The sequence below is a fragment of the Stegodyphus dumicola genome, chromosome 6 (genome assembly GCF_044657685.1).
Source record: "Stegodyphus dumicola isolate Sdum_Otavi_A_Nest chromosome 6, ASM4465768v1".
NCBI classification, from domain to species: domain Eukaryota; kingdom Metazoa; phylum Arthropoda; class Arachnida; order Araneae; family Eresidae; genus Stegodyphus; species Stegodyphus dumicola.
This window is the reverse complement of record NC_140773.1, coordinates 117820510-117846354: the sequence shown is the minus strand read 5'-3', so window position 1 is coordinate 117846354 and position 25845 is coordinate 117820510. Positions and strand designations below refer to the sequence as shown.

General features: G+C 31.8%; 1 protein-coding gene and 1 non-coding gene across 2 annotated transcripts in view; both read left to right on the top strand.

The window, feature by feature from the left end:
- The window catches only part of LOC118190823 (synaptogenesis protein syg-2-like), a 431621-nt gene that overhangs the window by 301894 nt on the left and 103882 nt on the right, over window positions 1–25845 (top strand). The window lies entirely within an intron of this gene.
- On the top strand, window positions 23379–23451 carry TRNAS-UGA (transfer RNA serine (anticodon UGA)). Its single transcript has one exon. It is a non-coding gene; the product is annotated as a tRNA-Ser (tRNA).

Below are 25845 nucleotides of genomic sequence, written 5' to 3'. Positions count from 1 at the left end.
AATATATTAAAATGTACCGGTTGAACCTGAGAAAGGGGAAATTATATTACAAATCCAGGATAACAAAGTTTAATTTACGAATAAACTGGAGTGGATTATGAGATATCTGTCTGAAGAAGGAATACTTTGTAAAGTATTTTCTCCCTCCTTACCATGTGCCATTATGACGTAATAGGAAAGCACATTCGGCTACGTTCTGAAAGTCCGAAGTTCGAATCCTTGCGAAATAAAATATAATAATAATAACTACCGAAATAGAATAACTAATAATTTTCACAGTAGTGCCAGAATTAAAATGATAGCATCCTCGCTGCTTGAGTCTCCTCCTCCCAAGTTGACCGTTAAGTGGGGAAGAAAGTAACATATTTTCTCCCTTCTTAGAGCGTGTCTTCGTACTGTAATTAGAAGGCACACCCACTTAACATCGGGAGATCAAGAGTTCGAGTCTTGGATAGGGCATCTCTGAACTTTTCGGTTTCCGAGCTTCAAAAGAATCCTGAACACTCTACAACTTCCCAGGAAACGTTTTAAGAGAAGTAGAACGTATTCACGTTATACATGGAAAAAACACGAAAATCTCTTATAGAGCTATCCCCGTTCACAGTGATTTGCACCCGGATTAAACTACCACTGTTTAACATTGCCATCGTTTAGTCGAAATGTGACTTCTATCTTATATTATCGCCTTTTCAAAAAAGATTTCTTCAGTTTATCATTTATCAATAAGCATTTATATCATAGCTGGTTAGCTTTATTTTAAAACACGATACTCTTTCAACGTGCGGTGTACGGCTTAACGCTCATTCGTGTTATAACCGATGCAAGTTTTTTCTTTATTACAGTATTAAAAGATTAGGCCAAAATTAATTTAGAGCAAATGCTATGTTTCAAAATAATTTTAATTTCATATTTCTAGCGGAAAACGAAATTCCATCCCGAAACAAAAACGAAAATTCCATTGTTCTAATCATAATGCTTTTATGCGCATCAGCTTTATTGAACAGAAAAAGTAATTGAATCTATAGGCAGAAAAGTTAATATTGCAGTAAGTAGTAAAATGGATTTCCTTCCGCGACGAGAATAAAAATTAATGATTTGCATTTCATTTTAATAAACCATACTCCAGTTGAGTTTTAGAAGTCTCTCTCTGAGCATCACGTGTAAGTGTTTCCTACAAGCTTTAGAAGTCGAGTTAAATTATTCATAGAGACTAGCCGAATAATATGCCATCCACTTTACCCAGCACAATAATTTGAATACCAGCAAATTTTTATATTTAGAAGTTCTTGTTCATGATTGAGAGATACTGAAATATGTCATTTATGTTGCGTCAGAAAACAGGAGCTGAGTTGGGTTGTAGGGGTCGATATTCATGAACTCTTTAATCGGTAATGAATGCGGGTGAATTAATTCACTGCTAATGATGCTCATAGCCGTAAAAATAAATGTTTCTGTGAAGCGACGCAGAAATTTCCGGAACAGTAAAAATAGCTGAGATATTTATTAAAGCTTCATGTGTTCCAAACTTTCAGAGCTCTATAAATCAATAAATGAAAGTTAAAAATGAATATTCATAGAAGCACTGATGCAGAATTACCAGATTTGTCATAATGAAAGCCTGAAGCTGGTAAGAGAATGAAGAATGAAGCATGTATATTGAGAAGATAAAATGAGGAAACATCATAAGATTTAAACTGCAAAGCAAAATTTTCTATATCTGCTGCACTTAGAAATTAAAGTATAAGATAATGGTTTTATAGTGTTGTAGTGTTACAAAGAATTATCCAAATCATCACTATGAAGTTAAAGGCATAGAAACCTCTATTTTTGAACTGAAATACATCCGAAAATCTGTTTACAGTTATTATCAAAGGAACATCATTATTGCACTGTCTGTCTACCGCTTTCACATATGCAGCTCCCATGCCTGTTTTTTACGCAGCCGTGACTGGAAAGGCAGGCCTGAAAAGACAGCTATCTCTATAAACGGGGACAAAATCTGTATTGCTTCTCTTTCCGAGTAACGGTGCTTGAGCCCCAGGGCACTCGGTAACAGTGCCTTAACTATAATCAAATGAAACTAAAAAAGTTCCGAAATCTGTTCTGTCAAATAACGAGTCCCAGACTTTGTTATTTCTGGACTTTAAGTTCTCCAAGTCCAGAAATTCGAAGAATGATGAACAGAATATTGCATTAATCACAATTCAAGTCACTAGACATACCTCGAATGAACTGATGCTTATGAACATCAGGAATGTAAAGCAGTGAAAACAACTTCAGGGGTGTTGGAAACCCCTATACTGACAATGTTAAATTGGCCATTTTCGATGTACCTTTTCTCAAAATCTACTGTAGATGAAAGTTTTAAATTTTTTGTGTAATTAAAGTGTACCTATCTTATTATACTGAAATGAGATTTTGAAGCATTTTGAATTTTAGACTAATTTACAGAATATTTTGTTAGGCATAGTAAAATTTAGCACTTTTCTCATACAAAAATATATTTATTTTTTTTTTCCTTGGTTTATGACGAAAAGCTAATTTTATTAAATAATAGAAAACATAATAAATAAGCCATGAAAATGTTAGATACCCGTAAACAGTAGTTCCTGAGAAAAGGTACATTGAGTATAAAAAAATCACGTTTGGAGAAACGCGTTTTTATGTAAAAATCCTCATTTATCAAAGCATTCGATGACTAATTAAAGCTAGATTTTATACAGTTGTAGTTTTCATAGAGATTAGAAAATGGTAATTTTAGAAAGCTTAAAATATTTGAAAAAACAAAAATCCGAAATCACCATTTTTTGAAGAGCTTTGACTTCCAACGCCCACACTTAGTGTCAGTATTATACTCGAAGTACAAGGGAATGCACACATGCTGAACTCACGGCATTTTACTAAATGCGTTGACTCGTCTTTCGAGTTTCCAGGGGAGCAAGCTTGACTATGGGAACAATCCTAAACGTTCGCCCCGTGATTTTTTGTTGGAACCAGTGGCAAAATATGTGTAGAATTCTTTTATTAATTCTCAGGGAATGCAAATTCACATACGTCATTTAATTGATCAAAATATTTTTATTAATTTAATTATTCTGTTATGTCATACCGAACTAATTATATATTTTCCCTCTTACATATTATGCTATATTACGTTAAACTACACTACCACAGACTTAATCTTAACCTAATCTGTTCAATCTGCAGCTTTAAGAGCTTTACCAGTCGTAAGAAGATTATTAGGTTTGCTTTTGGGTGACGTCACTGATTGCTAGTCTGCTCCAAAAGTAACTACTGTTCCCTTTTGTGTCTTCGTTTCTTTCCCTTGTGTAAATAAGAGACGTCAGCACTGGTATCAGACTAACTTTGCTTATCGACCTTGATTAGTAATAGCAAGGTTCTTATTTTTTAATCAGGAAATAGTATACGTCATTCTCAATAAATTTTAATTTAATTTAATTTTTAGTACTATATTTAATTGATGACATTTTTAAGAAGCAGTGAAATATTTCGAATTTAACTTTTATCTAAGCAATTGCATATTAAAGTTTAAATTCAGAAAATGAAACGCGAACGAAATATTTTTAAGGACAGGCATTTAAAATGCAAAACAAGAAATCAGAAAATAATCCTTTTGCGATGCGATTTGGATGCTGAAATATATCACTCTGCTACTATAAACACTTTTATACACAGAAGTTTTTGTAAACTTATATGTATAATGTGCTTAGTAACATATTTTAAGTACACCAGAAATTTTTCGTTTTCTAAGATTTTTCAATTCCTGCATACAAAAAATTAAACTTGAATTCTGAAATTCACCAGTATCGATGATGGCTTATGATTTGCTTAATGTGCTTCAAATATAACTAATTCTGTGCTAAACATTTTCCTCAAAATATTATGTTATTGACTTGAGCGACTGTGTATTCTGTTAATGACCTCCAATAAACCAAAATCAGGGAAAACTTTGAAAGTGCCACGGGGATTTCATTACCGTAATCATACAATTTAGAGTAATTATCATACATATTTTCAGGCTTGGTTCATTCAGATGTCATCAATTTTTTGTGCGCTTTTGTTCTCAAAGGATCATTATCACAGCAGAACATTCTTCTACAGAGCAATGCCGTTTATCATTTTTGATTCATTTGTAGGTATTTTGGAAGCTGGCGTTTCATTATTTTGAACAACACGAGGACTGAAGTCATTTTAACGTTTTGAAAATGTTTCGAAAATATTGCATCATTGACATGAATCTATGAAGAAGAAATCATATACATTGCTTCCTTTACTTTTCACAGTAAAATGGAACTTCATTTCTTTTTTTCATGGCGAGTTAAACTGTTAAATTTACGTGTAAAATTAGAAAACAAAAATTTAACTCACGCATTTTAAACTACTCAATTTGAATGATTGTCATTAAGTGTTGGAAGTAAAACAAAAAATTGCAGTTTTTACTTTTCATTTTATCGCCTGTGTTTGTCAAAATCTAACAGTCTGAGAAAAAATAATTCAAATTAAAGCAATGTCGTTATTTGAATTTTCTATAATTAATAGTGCTAAATTTTCATCCACATCAGTATTATTACGAAGATGAATGGCTTAAAGTTCTTTGCTCTATTTATAACGAATAATACGCATGTTCTTTTGTGAGCTGCCGTGATATAATTATCCACCAGGGGTTCGACTGGGGGGGGACAACTCCCGGCGTTCTGGCTAGGACCTATACATACATAGAATTGACTTCTGGGGACGTTACATGGCTTGATATCGAAGATTGTCCTAAGGCGTTTGGCTCTTCTTGATCGACAATTGGGGACAGACTATGATGTGCTATTCTTTACTTTGTTGTTGGATGTTATCCGTCAACCTTTGAAATGCGAAACATATTTCCAGACTGTGTGTATCATATAAGTCCCCTTGGCTTGACTGGGGAAGTTAAGCCTCCTTGGATCGCTTCTAGGTGTTGGAGCATTTAACCATGTTCAGGCAATTAATAAGCCCTTCTCCATAGTGCACTGTGCTATAAGTGGGTAGCTCTTCCATGTAACATTTGGAAGTTCTACGGTACGAATCTGTACGAAAAAACAGCTGGTTTTTAACATTTGTTACGCTGAAGAATATAAGGGATTATCATACTAGGATTCTTTAGATGTTTTCTTTAATAATTATTTTCTCAACTGACATTAAGAAAGCGCTAGACCATTTACAGATGTTTTTAGGTGTGTTTTACTGTGATTACGGCAAAGTATACTAGAGCTTCTGTCTAAGGGAAGGAATTCCGTCGTAAGGAATATTCTAAGGGAAACTATGTCGTATAGACGTTACACATGGCGAAAACACATGGGTTCAGCGACTTTACCGCTCGGCCGCTAGTGGGCTGATTTACAGATGGAATTAAGAACATTTTCGATTAGACACAAATTTCAATCAAAAATTCAATGAATTTGAAGTAAGTGAAGCAGAAAAAATATTATGCACGAATTCTACGAGTACCTACATCCGTGATTCCTAAAAAGCTGCAAATTTACATCCTACTGGAGTTCCATGTTCGGTAGAACATACGTATTACTGTAAACAGTTTTATTCTCTTATGTAAAGGTGAAAATCCCCAATGAGACCCAAAATAATAGACATTCATCTTACTTGTGACCATCTTTAATGCGAGCAACATGTCTCCAAACATCTGAAAGCTAGTTAAGCTAGTTACAGGAAAAAAGTGTCGGGAAAGAAATAATAGGTATCCATCTAATACCAGAATTTTCTTATATTTCTTCTGTTTTTTCTAAGGAACTCCAGAATTAAATATAGTTTTTATGGCTTTATTTATTTTTTTGCCTCATCCGGCATGCTCTGCGTTAAAATTATGACTAATTGCTCAACTAAAGTTTGACTTGCCTCGTGCAAGCAAATTTAACTAACTAACTGGAAGATTCGTTGTGAAGAAAGAATGGATTTTTTTTTTTTTTAATTTTTTCTATTTCAGAAAACGAAATGGCCTATACTCGAGAAAATTTTATCAAAAACAAGATTTCTGAGTATTTATTAGAAATTCCATTTATGAAATTTGATTTGTAGCGTATTCAAAAATATTTAAAAAAACTTAATTCTATTTTCTCTTTACAGTTTAACTCAAGTCTGAAATTTTGCTTTAAGTAAAAACTTTAACAATAAACAAAAGTCATTTTTTCCTTCTTATTTGTAACAAGGATTCGAGAGATTTAATAATCTTTTAAATCTCTCGAATCTTAAATCTTAAAAAATATGATTCATCCCATCTGTATTCAAAATTATTTATTATAAAAATGGTGAAATGAGGAATTTAATAATTAAAAACTAAAATAATGACAATTTTATAAAGAATTTCAATAAAAATATTTAAGAATGAGAAAAAATATTCCCTATTTTCAATCAACCGCTGTTATTATTCTTAGAAAAAAATGTAACTATAATGTATTTTCTAAGAAACCGGAGGTAATTTTGTTAACTAAGTTTTATATACTCGTATCTTTATATATATGTAACAAAATACGATATATGTAGCAACTAATAAAATACGATGGACGTTTTAAGAAATAGTTGGCGACCTCAAAATTAGCATTCTAAATTTGGAATTGATCATGAACAACATATTTTTAGGATTTGAAAACTTATAAACTATTCGTATGTAAAATTCTTTCGTCATACCAAATGTAACAAATTCATAAACGAAGACTCTAGTGTATCACAAAAGACTGTCAATGAGTATCTCTTTGCGGAAAAAAAATGAACTTCGAATTATACTAAACTATTTATTAACTGACCTCTAAATTAAAATTCAAAATTTCATCAAATATCGCAAACATTAAAGTTATGTATGTCGGTCAATTTTTGTAGTATAGGCCCCTTTAATATGTATTTGTTTATGGTAAGTACACAATTTCATGAATATAAGTATAGGGCCCGGAGAAATATGTAAAATGTTAGGTTTTCATATCTATTCAAAATTAATTTTTTATTTTAAAAATATGAAAACATAAATACTTTTGCGTCATTTAAAAGAATTTCTGTGACTGGAAGTTTATGCCTACTGCAAACGAATATTTTCCCGTGTTTTTAAATAATGTAAAAAATTAAAGGAATTTGTTATTCACTAAATCCGGTACTTCGAATGCGCCGAACAGATTCTGAAAACACGGTAAAATTTTCAAAGTTCTCTTTCCCCAGACACCTACAATCTTCATGAGGCAGTATGTTAAAACGTAGAATAGTATCAATGGTACAAAAATGCGGCCAAATACGCCCCGAATACAAGAATAAATAGTTTAAAATGTGTTGCATAATAGTTGTAGCAATAATAGAAACAAAAATTATATAGTTAAGAATAGTATGAAAAGTAAAAACAGTAGAAAGAATAATAATTGCGAAACTGAATAACTATTGAATTATTATAAATTATTGAATAGATATAAACTGTGTACTAGTTAAATAATAACAATAATATTCACTAATAGTTGAACATTAATACACATTTAAAAGACTAATAAATAAATGCAGAAAGATATAGTCCCAGTAATTACCCCATTGAGAGATATTTATAACTGTATAATGCATGTCGTTTGCATAATCAGAAATTTATTACCGATAAACGAAAATGTTTTTGTAAAAAATTCTAACGTTGAGTAAAAGAAACATAAAATTCTCATTTTTATTTGTAGTTTAATCTAGATAATGTAGTTAATTAATTCTGAGAGATGGAATCATCTACAACTTTTTCTCTTTCGTTACACACACTCGATTATACTTTCCCTCAGTCTTTCCATAAAAGAAACAAGGGTTGAATCAAAAATAGACACTGACATCAAGGAAGAAGATTAATATTAAAAAAATTATAGTTTTTAATGAAAAATTAAATTTTGACAGAATGAAAATACGCATATAAGAAAGAAAGAGGAAACTTAAATCAAAATAACTGTAAATAAAACTTTGTAAATATTATTTTAGCTAGTATTAAAAGTAGAAGATATGACTACTCAGTTAAGGTAACGCAGTCGAGGCTATCTGCATGTATTATACATTTCAGTTTTCATCTAAATAATTCCCTGTAAACGCTATTCCATTTAAAAAGCCACCAGCTTTTTCTCTAGGCTTCGAATCCGAACAAGTATTTCCTACCACTATCAAGAGGGTAATAAGTAGAACGTTGATGTAAGCGAGGGTTAAGTTAGAAACGAGATTTTGCATACCGTATAACAATTCACCGAAGTCAAGCAGCATCGGGCGCGGTCAGAAAAACCAACATGTAAGTAATAAAAATGGGAAGCTGAGTAAAAATATATTTAATGCTTAGCAAAACAACACAACGTTTGCTTCAATATTTGTTTGAAGAAAAACATATATAAAATATATATATTTCGAGAGACATATGGCCATTCTTCAGCATAAGAAAATTAATTTGACAAGTCATTTTGGACAATGCAATACATCGAAGATGCCTAAATCCCTTTGTTTGAAATCTTATGCATTTTTAACTGGTTACGAAACAGGCATACAGTATGTTTCAGTTCTGTGTAGCTTGGCATTTTCTTAATGCTTGAGCTCTTTTGTAGCACTCCCGTGAATTTGAGCAAGTTTCCCATAGAACGTCCTTCATGTAGCCATTCCCTTTAAGCAGATATCCCTCGTGGGTTTTGCCATATTCAAATAACGTAACATGTACACTGCGAAGTAACCGAGGGTATTAGCCGGTTTGCAGATTAACTGGGATTCGTCGAAAATTTGTAAGTTTGTTAATTCTAGGCAGTGGAAAAAATTACTGGTAAAAACACAATGTAAAAGAAAATTAATCTGCATATGCAAAATAGAAAATGTAAAACAAGAAAGAAATTGCGCAGAATAACAGCAATGGTTGCAAATGAATGCGCAATATTTTCTGTGTTTATTCATTCATTTATTTAATGTGTTGTATTTATTCACAAAACAACATATTTTAACGTAACGTGACGTATGTAATTTAAAGTAACGTGATGTAACGTAATTACATGTAATCAAAAACATATTAAAGTTTGTTAATTATGCCTTGAATGCATATCACTCAATCTAAAAATAAATCAAGTTGTGCGACCATTAATTAAGTGCAGTTTCGCAATAACTTCTTTCGATATGCAAGAGAATTGTAACAAAACAGCAGGCGCGCCTTGACGTGAAGAAAAAACAGAGTAGAACAGTAAAAAACTGCGAGAGAAAGTGGGTTTGCTCAGGTAAAGAGATAGAACAATTTAAATATTGATTTAATTCATGCAACTAAATAACTATGCTTAATAAACTCTCCAGATTAGACTTTTTAAATATACAGGTAAATTGTTAATAGCATTTTTCTGTTAATTATATTAATGGTTAAGCTTCTTTCCTGTGCTTTCTCAGTTGCCCTCGGCGTAAGCATGATTTTGAGTTTGTAGAAACATTAGGTATTTTTTGGAAGCAGGGAAGATGAAACATTAACAACCGTTTTCGCCGGGAATCGAGCCACGGACCTCTGGAACACCAGCCCAGGGTGCAGAAACACTACACCACAAAGACAGGCTAGGAAAGCGGAAAAAGTACATTATAAGTTAACTCTTATAATGTACTTTGTCGATTTCGGGACTGCCACTGTGAATAGGAAATTGTCTGCAAAATAATTTGCTCATCAGAATGCTTAATACATGCAAGTGATACACTTGTTCATATATACTTCTTCATTTAAAATAATATAAATTAAAAAGCTACCTCAGTGATGAGCATTATATAATATTCATTACTTTTTTCATTTATAATTTTAGTAATCATGCTTGCATGCTTGAAATTAAATACAATAGGAAAAATAATTATTTAATGACAAATAAGGGTTACTGTTAGGCTAGCTACTCCAAATGTGAGATAAAAACTCTTGGAATTATGTTTATCTTAAACGTGTAAGCTACCCAATTTACGTGATACTTTGCAATCCATCATTATTACTTCGAGAAAGTTAGACTGTCATGAATTGATTACCTTGCTTTGTTCTCAGACTCGGCTATCTATCATGTATCACAGTTTGGGAAATTATCTACTTTAATCAAGAAGAAGATAAATGCTTCCTAAAGCTCCGAAACTTTCTAAAATTTTCAGATTTATTTAGTTAGTGCTAAGTATTTATGTTTTGAATAAGTAATGGCATATTTTTAGAAATTCTGTGTAATGTTCAAAGTTAAATAATAAGGCTGCATTTCCCAAATAAATTTTTAAAAATAGTAGAAATTATGGTTATCATATGGAAAATGTAACAAATGGTTACATAAAAATAAATACCAGTTATAAAATCAATATCCATAAACGACATTAAATAGTTAATTACAATAAAATTTTGAACTAAAATGATAGTTAAATTTCAGTAACACCTTATTATAAAATGAGTTGAAAATGCATTTTAATAATACCTGTTTTCAGTATACCTTTTCTAATAATCTCAGAAATGTCTCCAAATTAAAAACAAATTGCAGAAGTTTCAGGCTATATGTTAAATTACGAAAATATCTATTTTATGTGTTTAGCTTAACTAATTGAAGTAACACTAACGATTTTAAACTTTAAATTACTGTATAAATTAATTAAATTTTATTTAAAATTATTATTATTTTAATTATTATTGAATTAAATCTTAAATTTAAAATTATTAGATTATTTTAATTATTAGTATTAAAATTATTTCAAATTATTATTATTAAATTTATTTTAATTAATAAATTTTTATGACAGCTGGCTTCTAGTTGATGATTCCTGCCTTAAATGATCTGAAACTAATATCATGGATTATATCTTAGAAGTACTAATTAAGCTAATGGCCAAGAAAATTTGCTAATTTTATGCCTTTTTAATGCTTGCTATTTTAAAGTCATTCACGAGTTATTACGCTAAATAAATTTTGAATTTCTAGTAAATGTAGAATCTCAATGAAGATTTGATAACATTCCTTAATGTGCATTCAATAAATTCTTTTAGCTGACATCTTGACGTTTCTGTAATAATCATGTTTTTAAAAAAGCATTAAAGTTTTGGTAATATTTAATACGAAAACCAATTGCTAGAATGATTATAAAATTAGAATTTATCAAGTAGGAGAATGTTATATAAACTTAGCTTTTGGAAAGAAAGTCTACTAGACGTCTAAAACGTTATTTGAAATTTTTATTATAGTGTATGAATTTATATATTTTGTTTGGAAGGGTTAAAAAGTAAAGTGCAGAGAAGTTTTGACTCTTTAACTCCATACTACTAGTGATAAAACTACAGAAACAGAAAATAATATCAGTTAAGAGTAAAATAATTACAATTAAAAGAAACTGACATGGACACCATGTGACTTCCTCGTACGGTCTATTATACCACACATATTTTTTGCTGCATTGCATTTCAATTTATTTCCTCGAATTATCATTTTATTTTTTTCATAACAAGTTTAGGAAGCTTTGTTCTATCCAGACATACGATGGATGTGAACTTACTTCCTAGGTGGCTGTCTAGGGGCTTGAAATGACGAATCCAATTTATGGAAAACTCGAATATTTAATGGAAACATGAGTAGTTGCTACTAACTACAAGGTGATTACATATGTGGCAGGAAATAGATGATATTATTTATATATGATTAGCGAATAACGTCCTTTATATTACACGTCTTTAAATGCCGTCATCGCCGTCACGCTCTTACAAACGTCCTTCAGAGAATTGATTGCGCAGTTCACTCTGTCCTAGCACTCGCGATGCAAAGGTCCTTTCTCTCCGGCTTGGAGCTACATCTACTCGATGACGCATTTCCATAACTGCTTGTGTCCATCCTGATAGAATGCGGCCTCGCATTCTCGTAGTACCACCATCTACATTTAGGGATCTGAAAAATTAAAAAGAAAGCGATTTTTAGTTAGTATTCAGGGAAAAGTCGTCTTAAATGGTTTATTTCAGCCATTTTCCCTCATCAACTTAACATCTTCAGAAACAACGACTTTCGCTCTTCTTAAATGCTCTTTCAGTGTTCCTTCATCCTAAACAGTCTATCTGAATGTATGTATATCACAAACACGTCTTCCTTTGATTGTTTGGAACAATTCGTCTGGATTCGTCTTCGTATTTACGTCTTCTTAATCATCATCTGGATACGTCTTCTGAATGCGTCGTCTTAGACACCATCTTCTTGAAGCCGTCTTCCTTCATACTCTTCATTCTTAGACATCATCTTCATTCTTGTTAAAATAGTTCATTATTCAAATTGGGAAAAATTTGTCAAGTTGGGAAAAAATCTAAATCAGGAATCATCAAAATTGGTATTTCATTATCAAAGCCTTTTGATTCTCTTCCTGTATCTTCTGAATCTGTTTTTTTTTTCTTCTTTTTTCAACTTCTTTAGTTTCTTTTGTTCCGCTTTTGCTTTCTGTATCAGCGTCGTTGTCATCAGGTTTTCTAACTGACTTCTCCTCTTCAATCTACTCCTCTTTTTCGATGGTCTCTGTAGTTTATTCGTCTTCAGTGGCTTCTTTTGCTTCTCTATTGTAAGGCATTTTACTGAAATTGTTCAAGTGGAATTCGCAGTTGATTCATCAGTTTTAGCAACTAACTCTTCTTCGAGAAAATGCTCCTCTTCAGAATCTCCTTTTGCGCTGGCATTTCTCCTCGTTGGCTTCGAATCTGATTGTATTGTGTCTTCTTGAGCTTCTTCTTCCACTAATTCATGGTTCACAGCGTCACCTTCATCCACTGAGTTATTTATGGGAGGTGATTCTGACCGAACAAAATTAACATTATCATTTTTATCAGAATCATAAACACTTTCGTTTTCGTATAACTCATCATCTTCATCACTTTCGGATTTTAGAAGCTTAAAATCACAAAGACTATTCGATATTAAATCACACATTTTATCAGGATTTGACTCATAATTAATATGTAAGAAAATACACACAGAAATAAAATCATTTGCAGTAAGAGTTTTAAGTATTTTTTGTTTTATTTCTTCAATATTAAAATCGGATGGGAAAAATCACAAAAGTTACGCAATCTCGCTCTATTTTTCCTATCACCTGAAGTTCCAAACACAATTTGATGTAAGAGTTTAATTGACTTAGTCGACCCAGTCCTTAAAGAACTTTAAATTCTAGGAATAGAATTTAAGGTGGTCATTCTAATTCACAGTACCATAGAATACTATTCTTAGAAGGAATAATGTGGAAATACACGAAAACAACTTACTACTTTCCTTTTGCAATATTCGTCATAATTCTTCCTAGGCTCATCGCGGCTGGAGTACCCATGATTGTACGACGCTTTGTTCTATCCAGAAATACGATGAATGTGAACTTACTTCCTAGGTGGCTGTCTAGGAGCTTGAAATCACGAATACAATTTATGGAAAACTCAAATATTTAATGGAAACACGAATAGCTGCTACAAACTACAAGGTGATTACATATGTGGCAGGAAATAGATGATATTATTTACCTATAAATAGCGTCCTTTACATGTACACGTCTTTAAATGCCGTCATCGTTGTCACGCTCTTACTAACGTCCTTCTGCGAATGATTCCGCAGTTCACTCTGTCCTAGCACTAGGAATTCAAAGGTCCTTTCTCTCCGGCTTGGAGCTACATCTACTCGATGACGCATTTCCATACAAGCACACGAACAGATAGACCGCATCAAATGCTAGATTTCTCTTTTTCTCGAAAATTCATAATTTTTGTTTTTAATTTGACATTACCAAAACATGAATACTTTCGTCATTTAAAACACTTCTATAATTGAAAATTTGACTACGACCAACGGTTACGAAAGTAAATGTCAAGTAATGGGATGGATATGTATATGGAGATGGTACTGATGACTGTACGTATAGACGTCATGAACAAAAATCCGTTTGGGATCCATTTTAAAATTAATTCATTATTCGCTTTGGAAAAGAGTCCTTTATTCGGCCCATACGTACAGATATCACACAGAAAAATCGTCCAAATGGATTTGCTAACAGTCACAATGGATATTTCCGCTAAATTATGATACCTGATATTTTCGTCATTACAATAATTTCTTTATTTCACACAAGGAATTAGAAAGCCCATATGTTATGCAATGTGTGTCATTCAAATCCTATATTTGTAAGAAAAGCTTAAAACAGTGTCTGAATTATAGATAGATATAATGATCTTGTCAAAGTGAAGTTTGAATAATTATATCCGCAAATCCTTCACGGAGTCACTTATTGCACTAGTAGGGATCAGCATAATGACAGTCTCGGCTTTGGGGATATATTACGCGCTAACCGTGTACCTAGTTTGTAGTATTTCCCTCAGTTTACATAAAAAATCTGGTATCTTTCCTGAACCTCGCATTTTCTCGCCAAGATGCAAATTTAAAGTGAAGAGATTATAAAAAGAGACAAAAAACAGAAGTTTAATCAGAGCGTGATTTCGCTAGCCAATGCACGTTACTATTTTGTCCTTGCTGCTCTTACGCTGAATTTCTGATACGCCTTTTGGCCATTTAGTAAATCTATCGCCGGATAGGTTGTTGAGACAGCCTAGTTTGCCTTAAACAAAATTGTTAGTCCAGCACTATTACTCATCTTTGAAGTTTTTGTTAAATTACTTTTAAGTCTCCACCGGAAGCAGTCAGTTACGTGCATTTGTGTTCAGAATTTGACAAATGATAAAGGATTTGTTTTACCGTTCTTCTGTGCTGGTATTATCCACGCCGTGCGAGAAGTGGCCAAGTTTTCTCGTAAGATCACATTAATGGTATGATATATAAGAAGGTTAGATCTTACAGATTAACATCTATATTGGTAGGTTAAGAAAGTTCCAATCCTCATTTTACGATTTTCTTATACCAGTGGTCGAATGGAGAAATCTAGCTAACAGCTAAGGCTCTCAAGTTGCATTTGGTTGCAGAATGAGTATAAAATTTAGTTACATGCGCAATACATTTCTATAATTTCACAAGTTTTTATTGTGGGGAGAAAGTTAAAGAATAAAATATTTACTTTTAAAAAAAATGAAACCAAAAATTTTTGAAATAACGAAAGGACAATATTAAAAATTATTTTTTGTATTAATTTAGTTACGTAAAGTACCTATTGATATCAAATTTATTGTGCCATGCTTTGTCTTCAGATGATGATTTGCTCAACACAGTAGATGCTGGTTATCCTTATTTACAATAAATTTCTTTAATTTTGTTTATTCTATGATTTATTAGCGCCTGAAATGACATTAAACTACTGGAAGTCTCAAAAATTCAGATTTAGTATGAGTTTTGAGTTTTACAAGGGCACAAGAAATTCACAATTATATCAAAATATAAGTGTTTTTAACATAGTATTATGAAATCAGTATTTTGCGTCATAAAATATATCATCATCATGAAATAAATATTTCGGAAGTAAGAGAGCATCGTTATAAACTGAGTATGTTTAGTATCTAAGCCGCATTAAAATAAATATTTTGTGTTGTTAAAATAAACATCATTATAAATCATAAGTTTTCATAGCGGTAAGTATTTAAATATTTGTATAAAAAGACCATAAATATATACTTTGAGTAACAATAAGCTACAGAAGCATGCCTATATAATAAATGCCAACTTGTACCAAAGAAATATCACCTGCCTGGCCGCTTGTGACGATTATGTCAGCATCGAAATATGATTTTGTTTTCTTTTCTTTTATGCGAAGAAATTAGAAGAATAAATACATCCATGATATTGGCATTTTCATAAATAACCCTTCTTTCCCAAAATATCGAATCGCCGAAAGCATTGATTGGAATTACAAATATTTTATTAGCAAGTTTGTTGTCAACAGAATATTAAAATATTATTAAGTAGCTCATTTTGATGTTTTGATAAACAATATACTGTCACAGTTGGAAAGATGCATCAATCGGGGAGTTTAAACTGATCCATCGATTTCCAGTACCATAGTTTTTTTTTTTCTTTTTTGCACGAGGGAAAATACTGTCATAAGCATTTTGAAGTAATATTTTCATTTTAACTATAAATATTTTAGGGAAGATATATTTATATGTTAATCGGAAAACCCCTAGTGGTGTTTTCTACGCTACATTTTAAAAAAAAATCTATATATTTTTACGGTAATTCTCGAAACGTGTAACCTCTTCGGAGAACATTTTCCTGCAAGTATTATAAATTTTATTTATATGTGTTCCATTCTGTTGTTCAATAGTGTTTGAGATTTATAACGTTTTTAAGCACATTCGTGAACTAATAAAGGAGAATATTATTGAATATATGCTCTCGAATCTAAATAATAATAAAATGCGGAATTCTAAGTAGGCTAAGTAATACAAATTAGGAAATGCATTCAGTTCGTTTAGCAGAGCATACAAATGAGAAAGTAAACAATAAGCAGGCAACAAGTCCGCCTCTTTTGTCTATGTCTTTCTGTTATACCAAACTTTCGGGTTTCTAGACAATTTCGTGTACCTTTCGTGATTCTGCATGAGGTACACATTTAAAATGCAGTTTGCCTTTGTTAACGTCACACTTGTGCGCAACTATGCAGTTATTTTTCAGATATTCTTCTCTTCTCATCTTCTTTGGATACACAAACTACTCTAAGATTTTCGCTGAACGTAAGCGACTTATTGCTATGTCCAGTTAGGAGACATGGACCATACAAAGGGTGTAAAAGACCCTCTTACTAAACTCAGATAATTTAACAGAAGACATTCTTGTGCTCACAGAACCAGCAAGCTTTTATGATATAACGCAAAAGTAATGAGTTTAAATTAAAACTAAGCTAAATCTTAGCCAAAGGCTTCATAAAATAAATAACCTGCAATTGACTCAAACCTAACAACATGAACCACGAACACACAGGGCATGTTCCACAAGCCTAACAACGCAACTCTATAGGGAGGCAGATATCTAAAAGATTCGATTAGTAACGTAGCCCTTAACAGGCGGAACACGCTCTGATTCAAGAATCTAAAACCTCTTTTTTAAATACTATATATTTCTACTTCCTTTGAATTAGCGCACGTTAAAAATTTGCATTTTTGAAGGAAAATGAAAAAGGAGAAATACACTAAAGATAATTAACATAAAGTAACTGGTTAGAAAAATAAATAAGTCTTTGCATATTAAATCTAAAAAAAATAGACCGTTTAATCTTTAAGCCAATTTTGTTCGTGTCCTACCAAAAAATACCAAAAGCGACAAATGCTATATACGATAAGACTTCAGCATAATATTAGAGAATAAAAAGTGACTCTCCAAACCAAAGCATTGCAATGTCATAGGAGTTCAGCCCAGCGTGATTTCATTCCAAAAAAAAATTTGGAACCACAACCTTAACATACAAACTCTGTTCCGGCCTTAGAGCAGGCAAAATATAATTGCGTTTAATGTATTTAAAATCGCATAGTAGGCCAAATATTTCAGTCCCTGGCGAATGAAATCGGGGAAAAAGGTCATACTGAAAAATGCTGACGTCAGATACAATGACTGAACATAAATTTTATTTTGTGCTTTTGTAAATTTTTACACTTACATTCATTTAGCTAAACATTTAAAATCCTATTTCTTGCTTATATTTCATGCTTGAATGATTCATGCAATTTTAATAACACTCTAAGATATAAAAGTTATTGTTTAACTAAACTAACGAAAGTTCAGCCACTTTTTACTGCCTGCTCACTGCCGGAAGTTACGAAGCTTCGACACTGTTGGATCGGACATCAAAGCCACTGTTCAAATTTAACACATATTAACGTGATAACGTCAGGCGTTCAAAGCTTTTCAATGGACTCTGTTAAGGCAAGCAACACAGCATTCAGGTATCTTCTCAGAGTACCGGTTACGATGCCATCCTAGTTTTAAGAAAGGAAGTTTAAGCGTTAGGAAAAACTGGAAATGTGTAAACCTGGTAGTTTTTTCCTGTTAATTTACCCATAATGCAATGATTTCATGTCTTCTTGGAACTTCTTCAACCGTTCCACCCGTAGAAAGAGATGACGAGGAGTTCTTTCTGCATAGCATGATTTTCACAGCTGCTTTGATCTACTTTAGAAGTAACCTGAAGAACCAGTAGCAGTTTCGTAGTTCGCAGTAGAAAATGTGCATAAATTATTGGTGTTTGCATTTTTTTTACAGTTGATCTTACCAGTTTTGGAAGATGACTGTAAAGACTAGGAATAGGTTTGGCAGATGTAATTAAATTATCAATTTTCAACGTTTTTCATTGATTACTAGTTCTATAATTTCTTATTGTCCCCTTTAAATTTCAGCTACATCATCTTACAGATCTTCTGCATCAAGTGACAAACTAGTTTTATCTCTTCTCTTCAATTAACTTTCAAATACTGGAAAATTTCGCCTACCTCAATATGGGAGTGTTACGCCAAATCTAAATAAAATTTAATGAACCTCCATTAGCCGACGTCTGCAGCACATTGGTGCAAATATATTTCATCAAGGATATCACGTTATACTTATTTATGCATTTTGCCTCACTTCAACGGTGATTTTTAGAACTTTCATACATGAGTTCATAGTTGTGGACGAAAGAATCAGATTAATATTATATTTTGTAAAAAAACTCACTTTATATACCTAGCAGGCTGAATATTAGAAATAAGTATTGTTTGGACAACATAACTAAGATTTTGCAGTGGCCTGACACCTGTCCTATCTACTACACATCACGTTGCATTATTTTTCGTATGTAAATAATATATGCCTTGTATTTAATATGAGGAATATATTTGACACGCATACATCAAATGATTAAAGCATTTGTTATATCCAATTCGCTTGCATTAATTTAGATTTACTACAAATAGCGCACATACCTGTTTGAAAGTTTTTGTATTCTAACTCTTCTGTATGCTTACTATAGTAAAGTCTCTGACCTTATTTGTGTTTTGTATATGTGAGTGTTTAGAAGAAATATATACGGTTCTTTTCTACTTTGAAATGCCAAACTAGTAGAACCGTAGAGACAGCCATACGACTTATTATCTTGTCTTACTTTCTAATTACAGTAATCACAATAAAATAAGGCTGCATAGTGCTAGATCAACCTGGTGGTTTCAGAAAACTGAGAATATAGCAGAAATCAACTCCCGATGCAGAACAAAAGCTCAGCCAAATTAAAATTTGAGATATAAATTCACATGTTAAGCAAGCATTAATTTGATTGCAACTAAGCAAACGCGGTTTGCCGAAGCCAACGCTGATAAATCAATTCAAGCAAGAGGGAGACGTAAACAGAGTAAGAGGTCACTAAGGGTGCCAAACTATCAAATTCGAGATTTCTGCGTTTATATACCTTAACTAATTGGTATTTCGGTCGAAGTTGGTTAAAATAGAAGTGAAAGCACAAGTAAGCTAATACGATAAAAGATTAATCAATAATAAACGTGTAGAGATGTTAGGTATTTTTTGGAAGCAGGCAAGATGAAAAATACGCAACGCCTTCGCCGGGAATTGAACCGCGGATGTCTCAATTGCGCCCTGTGCGTGCAGACTACACCAAAGGCTCGCTAAGAAGGCGAAAGAAACACCTTAGAAACATATAACTAAACAGAGTACCCGTTGTACATGGACACTGAGAAAAAAAATCATTGTAAGAATAATAATTTAATTCGCATATTTGAAATAAAATTGCTACATTTTTAGATGGGATAAAGCCTCCAAGTATTTAACTTTATTTGGCCTAATTTTCAAATTATAAAAAAAATATGTCGCTAGTTTTAACTTTTAAAAGTACTTCGGCAAAGCCCGTCTGAAAATTAAAAGGTTATAGTTCTTTGTCCGAAGCTTAAAAGGTTATAGTCCCCTTTTTATTGAACAGAAAAATTTTAATGTACAAAATTACTCATAAATAAAGTAACATGGATATGATGAATTTAATATTAATTAAAAGGACACTTACTTTAAAAAAAACTGAATCTTTGAATCCTGAAACATCTTTTCATGAGGGCTTCTCATTTATAACTTTGGGGAATTTGAATTTTTTTAATCAGCTTATTAAAGACATTTATTTCCGAAAGCGATATCGCGTGTTGAAATGTAATTTTCTCTAAAGTAAAAAATTAAGAAATTTTCAGCAGCAATTTATTTATTTAGAAAAAGAATTGCAAACGAGTCTTAACGAAACATTTCATTTTCGTTTTCCTTCTTATTTCCAATTATAACGTTTAATTTTCTTTCCCTTTAAGCTAGTTTTCTTTTCATTTTTGAATCTTTTAAAATGCGTGGAAATTCTCTCATTTGTGTATTTTTCTTAACTTCCGCGTGATTTCCAACGTGTTTGTGAAAATTAAAACAGTCGAATGCGACAGTAGGAATCTGACGATGACATGCTTGTCGTGTTTGGCGCTCATTATTTTAAATGGAATGTTTTTACGCTTGTTAATCGGAACTGGAGTATGTGTCTAAACATTTTACGTTAAGAGAAAGACACATAAAGAATAGGACAGTTTATTTTGCTGACGTTATTTAAACAAATAACCAATAATCCTGTCAATTAATATTCGGATTATTAATGTGTGAAGTAAAACTTCATCAACGGAAAAACTAATTTTTTTTTCATTTGGTCAATGAATTATTTTTTAAATGTGTTCATAAGGTTTATTATAGTTAGCACATTTTTTAAATCTGAATTCTTTTCTATACCTTCTATTTCTTATGTCAGAGAGCACTAGCATTTAAAATATGATTAATTTTAAGTGGGGAAAGAATTTGTAGGTAAAAGAGAGAACTGTGGCAACACGCCAATAAAGTAGCAAATTCTAAGATGTCCACTAAAGCCAGTCTGACCATTTTGGGTTTGGTTTTTGTATTTGTTAGCGTACAGGGTTAGAATTTATGTTAATTAGAACAGAGTCAATTGTTCAAAGCTAAATTGCTTTTTAATTACTTAAATAGTTGATTTTTCAGTCTCTCTGCAAGTAGTGGCTTATATTTGTTATTTTTTTTTTATACCACAAAATGTAGCTAGCTCATAATGAAACTTTTTAAATTTTTCTCTTGTCTGCGATCTCGAACTTATATGGGTTACGTGGGAAGATGATAGTCTGTCGAAAATAGCTAATTAGGATTAACCTCACATACTTACTTTTCGATATTTTCTGGAAATTTCGTTTCATTTAATTCATTAGTATTATAATTTAACCATAACATGTTTTATTTCAGATCCGGAAAAACGCAGTTGAATATTTTGATAAATATGAATTTAAATTTTATAGAAGGTTTCTTTTCAAAGAAATAACTTACAGATTAAATAAACAAAAAAATATTTTGTTTGTTTTACTAAATGAAGACATGTTTAGTTTCAAATTCCCTCCTTCAATATTTTACAATTTAAGATATCCTGTATAGATCTTTGATAGATGAAAAAATCTGAAGACGGTATTATACATATTTATACTTTCACAAATACATGGTATCATATATGCTATTTCTACAGTTATGTGTTTTCAAAGATAACAGGGAAAATTTAAATGCAAAATCCTTCTGATAAACGTCTATGATTCATATCCTCAGGAGAAATAATTTTTCATCCCTAATTTTTTGCACATTTTAAATGTTAATTAGAATATGATATTAATTATATTGTAATTAAATGACATTTAAAATGCTGTTACTTTCATTTTTGACTTTTGATACTAATTAGATAAAAATACAACTGAAATGTGCACTTAATTTAAAAATACTGGAATATTTGCATCAACAGTAATTTTTGAGTGAGATAAGATGCTCGTAGGTAAATATATTTTGTTAATGGTGTTAGTTTTTCATACTCTTTTACACCATTCCATTTACGTATCCCGAGTTTTGCAGTGGTTTTTGTTTTATATGCAGCCCAGTTGCACTACTGTGTATTAAGAAGTTCATGGCAAAAATCTGAAGTATTGCACGCTGCTACGCATTATTTCTCAACAGCAATTTGAGTTATGTTTCAATAAACTGGAAATAACCATTATGCATACTCATAAAAATTATTTACAAGCTAAATTCGTATAAACCTTTCCTTTTTCTCCCTTTCCTTTTCATCTCCTAAAGCACACGATATTGATAAGTGACATCTATGGTGAGAGTTTTGTGATGAACATTTCATTATTGTACTCTATAAATTTCAAAATAAACGACTCTGTAATTACGTATTCATAGACTATTGCTGAAAGCTCTGAAATTGCAGCTGTATAACATTTATAATCCTTCAGCATTCTCCAAACAAAACTAATTATCACAAACAAAATTATTATGTGTATGTTTAAAACTATTGTGCAAATGAATCTCTATGAACAGTTGTTTTATTTACTGAGGTAGAGCACATGATGTGCATTCTTCCCAAAAGGAACGGAAGCTATCATGACATGCTCTGAGGCAAATCGAATTCCACAGGGCTATCTGCTTAAGAGGGAATGCCTTCGTGGAGAATTTTCTTAAGAAAACTAACTCATACTCATGTTGCATTTGGGGAAATCCACGAAAGCCAATCATGCAGCCAGCCTGTTTATCTCGGCAGAAACCCGGATCAAAATGCCAGTATCCAACGGTCTTTAACCACCTAGCCATTTCTGAGGCCCTATAGGGAGAAAACCATAAAAATGTTCCTGATGCCAGTTCATTCGTAAGGTTTTGAACTCGGTCGAACTACCAATGTTCAGCGATGTTATCCAATAAGTCGCTGTTTCGCCTGTTTCTGAAAGACTGTTCATAGATGTTTAGTTTTAGTTTTCTGACAGCCTACTACGTTAATGTAAGGAATTTAATTCAAAGTAATTTTTACCAGTAATTTAAAAATAGTGTTAACAAGAAAGATATCTTCACAGTTGATTTACTATAAGAAATATACAAACAAAAATATATCCCTTATGTGTCATTTTTCTTAATACACATAAGGGATAGCATTAACTAAAATTGATAGGGAACATGACTATGAATCCATTAATGTTCCTAAAGATAAGTATATATGTTAAGACTTCCAATTCAGATTTCTGAAAATAATCCTTGCAACAGAAAAGTATCAAAGTAAAACAGCTCTGACGTATATTTCGAAATCCTGTATCTAATAAAATGTACTTTTTACCCTCATTAATTCACTTTATTTCTCACCTCTTTACAAGGCGAATTAATCTCTTTAATCTGAATGAATGTTTCGAAAATTCTTTCACGTTGGCGGTTTTGAACGTTTATAAAACCTTTAAAAGTAGTAGGGGGAAAATAACTTATTAATTAGAAGTTTTCTTTTTTGAAGGAGCTCTTATAAAATATTTGAATATTTTTATTAAAAACTGTTGTGTTACTAAAATTGTCAAAGTCTTTGTAACACAACAGTTACAAAGTATCAAACTAAAACATAGCCTTCGTGGTGTAGTGGTCAGCATGCTCGACGTGAAATCAAGAGGTCCTTGGTTCGAGTCCAGGCGAGGGCATTGCTCATTTTTCAGGTCGCTCGCATCAAAAAAAAATTCCTAATATCTCTATAACACAATCGTTCAAAACATCTCATATAAGAAAAGTAAAAGCGAAGTATATTGCAATAATTTAACCGAAATCTAAATTCCTTTTTTCTGCCACCATTAGTAGGAGATGTATTGGGGGCCTCTACGGAAGGATTCACTGTGAATAAACAATTTGATTTAATTGATAAAATTTCCAGTTTGGAAGCTCTATTTTGATTCATTGCAGAAATATTTTAGTTAAAATTAGCGCAGAAAAGCCTTTTCATCTAAATCATCAAAGATGGTTTATTTTTGCAAGGAATGACTTTTCTTCTTGCAAAGAATATAAAAGATATCGGAGAAGTACAAAAATGTAAGCAAATTAAAAGAATCAAAATAAAATAAGGTGATCATTTTATACGCAAATCCTTTCTATTCAAAGGTATTAATTACTACTTAAATGCATAGAGTGGATGAGCACCACCGTAGGATATCTTAATCACCGTATCTTATCACCGTAGGATTGACCGGTAGTCACGTGAACAATATTATAAGCATAATGCTTTTTTAATTAAGAAAACAATTACAAAACAAATCCTCGTGTTCCACGAAGCTTACAAATGGAAGTAAATAACTCGCAGTTCAATGAAATCAGTAATAAAGATTTAAAATCAAGTCCTCGAGAGAGAAAAGAAAAAATATAAAATACAAGTACTATAATATTAAAAATGTTAAAATACACCATGATTAATTAAACTACGTTAATAATCCTATAAAAGAAAATAAACCAACTCTAAACAATACAATAATAATAAATATGAAATTGTACTAAAAAATACTGATAAAAACCAAAAATTATACATCAACAATACATCAATACATAACGTAAAATCATACATCAATACATAATGTAAAATCATACATCAATACATAATGTAAAATCATACATCAATACCAAACGTAATCATACATAAACAATACGCAGAATAATACAATGACACATAAAAGGTAAAAATTCAATCATATAAAATAATATACAAGTTCAAAAAACAAATAAAATCGAGCAAGGCTGCAAAGACTTCATAACTCCTTACAGGATCATAGAAAACAAAATTCCAGCAAATAGAGACCTGCCCTCAACACACTTTAAATGCATTTCTGGCAGTCGCATGCAACTTACAATGCAATCAAATATGTTTCACAATTTGCACAGTATCGCCGCAAGCAGCGAGTCCACTAGTAACAATATCGAAACGAAGTAAGTAAGTTCCAAAATTCCCATGATAGGTCAAAATCTGAGTAAGTTTATAATCCGGTTGAAAATGCCTACACTTAACTCGCTGAAGAACACTTGGGAAAAATCTCTATCCAATGGGCCTTCGAAGAAGCAAGATATTCAGCACTCCAATCAACAACAGTTTTCTTCCAAGCCACGTGCTTCCAATAAGACTTAAGAGTAGATAACATTAAATCAATATCACGATAAGTCGCTGGCTAAGCAAGCGACTAATTAGTTAAGCTTTTATTACCAAGAACACCACCGTGGGCTTAAACGTAGTTAAAATGAATATCTGCGGTATGTCCAATTGTTTGTAATATGCAGTGAATTTCCACCACTATTTTTTTAGTCGATAGTTTATCACGTAGAAGAGAGAAAGAGAAGAAAATAAATCTGTGCAAATAAAAAATTAAAACGTCTCTTTCTTACGGAGAGAGTTTTGTATCCATTTAACGGCAAGATTTAAGCTCAGAACCTCGGGTTGTAAAACAGAACATAATCTGTTATATTATATTGAACAGTTACATTCTCCCTGCCATCTTCATAAATAGCAAATGAAAGGCCAACATTTCCATTTAACTTACCAATATCGATGAAACAAATAATACTATAGTCTTGAAAAACATTATTATAATAAGTAAGAACTGTCACAGGGTTTCTGTCTAATGGGAATATGAAAATCTGAGAAAGAAAGCATCTTATTCAAGTGATTGCAAGGGTTGTCATTAGGTAGTCTATTCTTAATATCCAGATCATTTAAGATCATTAAATCAATAGGCGTAAGACCAGAACTAATGAATGTTGTCTCACCACTAGTAGTCCTATAACCACGAATAATTCGGAGAAGAATTCTTTCTAGAACCCTTCTAAAAGTTTTACAGTTAATTTCTTCTCTGGAGAATTCCCCCAAGCTCTTGAGGCATAGGAAATGAGTGGTACAATGCATATTTTATTGTCCACAATAATTCCTAAATATTTTAATCCACTGCACATTAGCAATAGGCTAACTCTCGAGAGTTAAATCAATTTTATAAGGCAATACTGATTTTTTGGTATCATCATAACTTTCGACTGAAAAAGGCATGCAACTGAAAAAAAATGAAAAT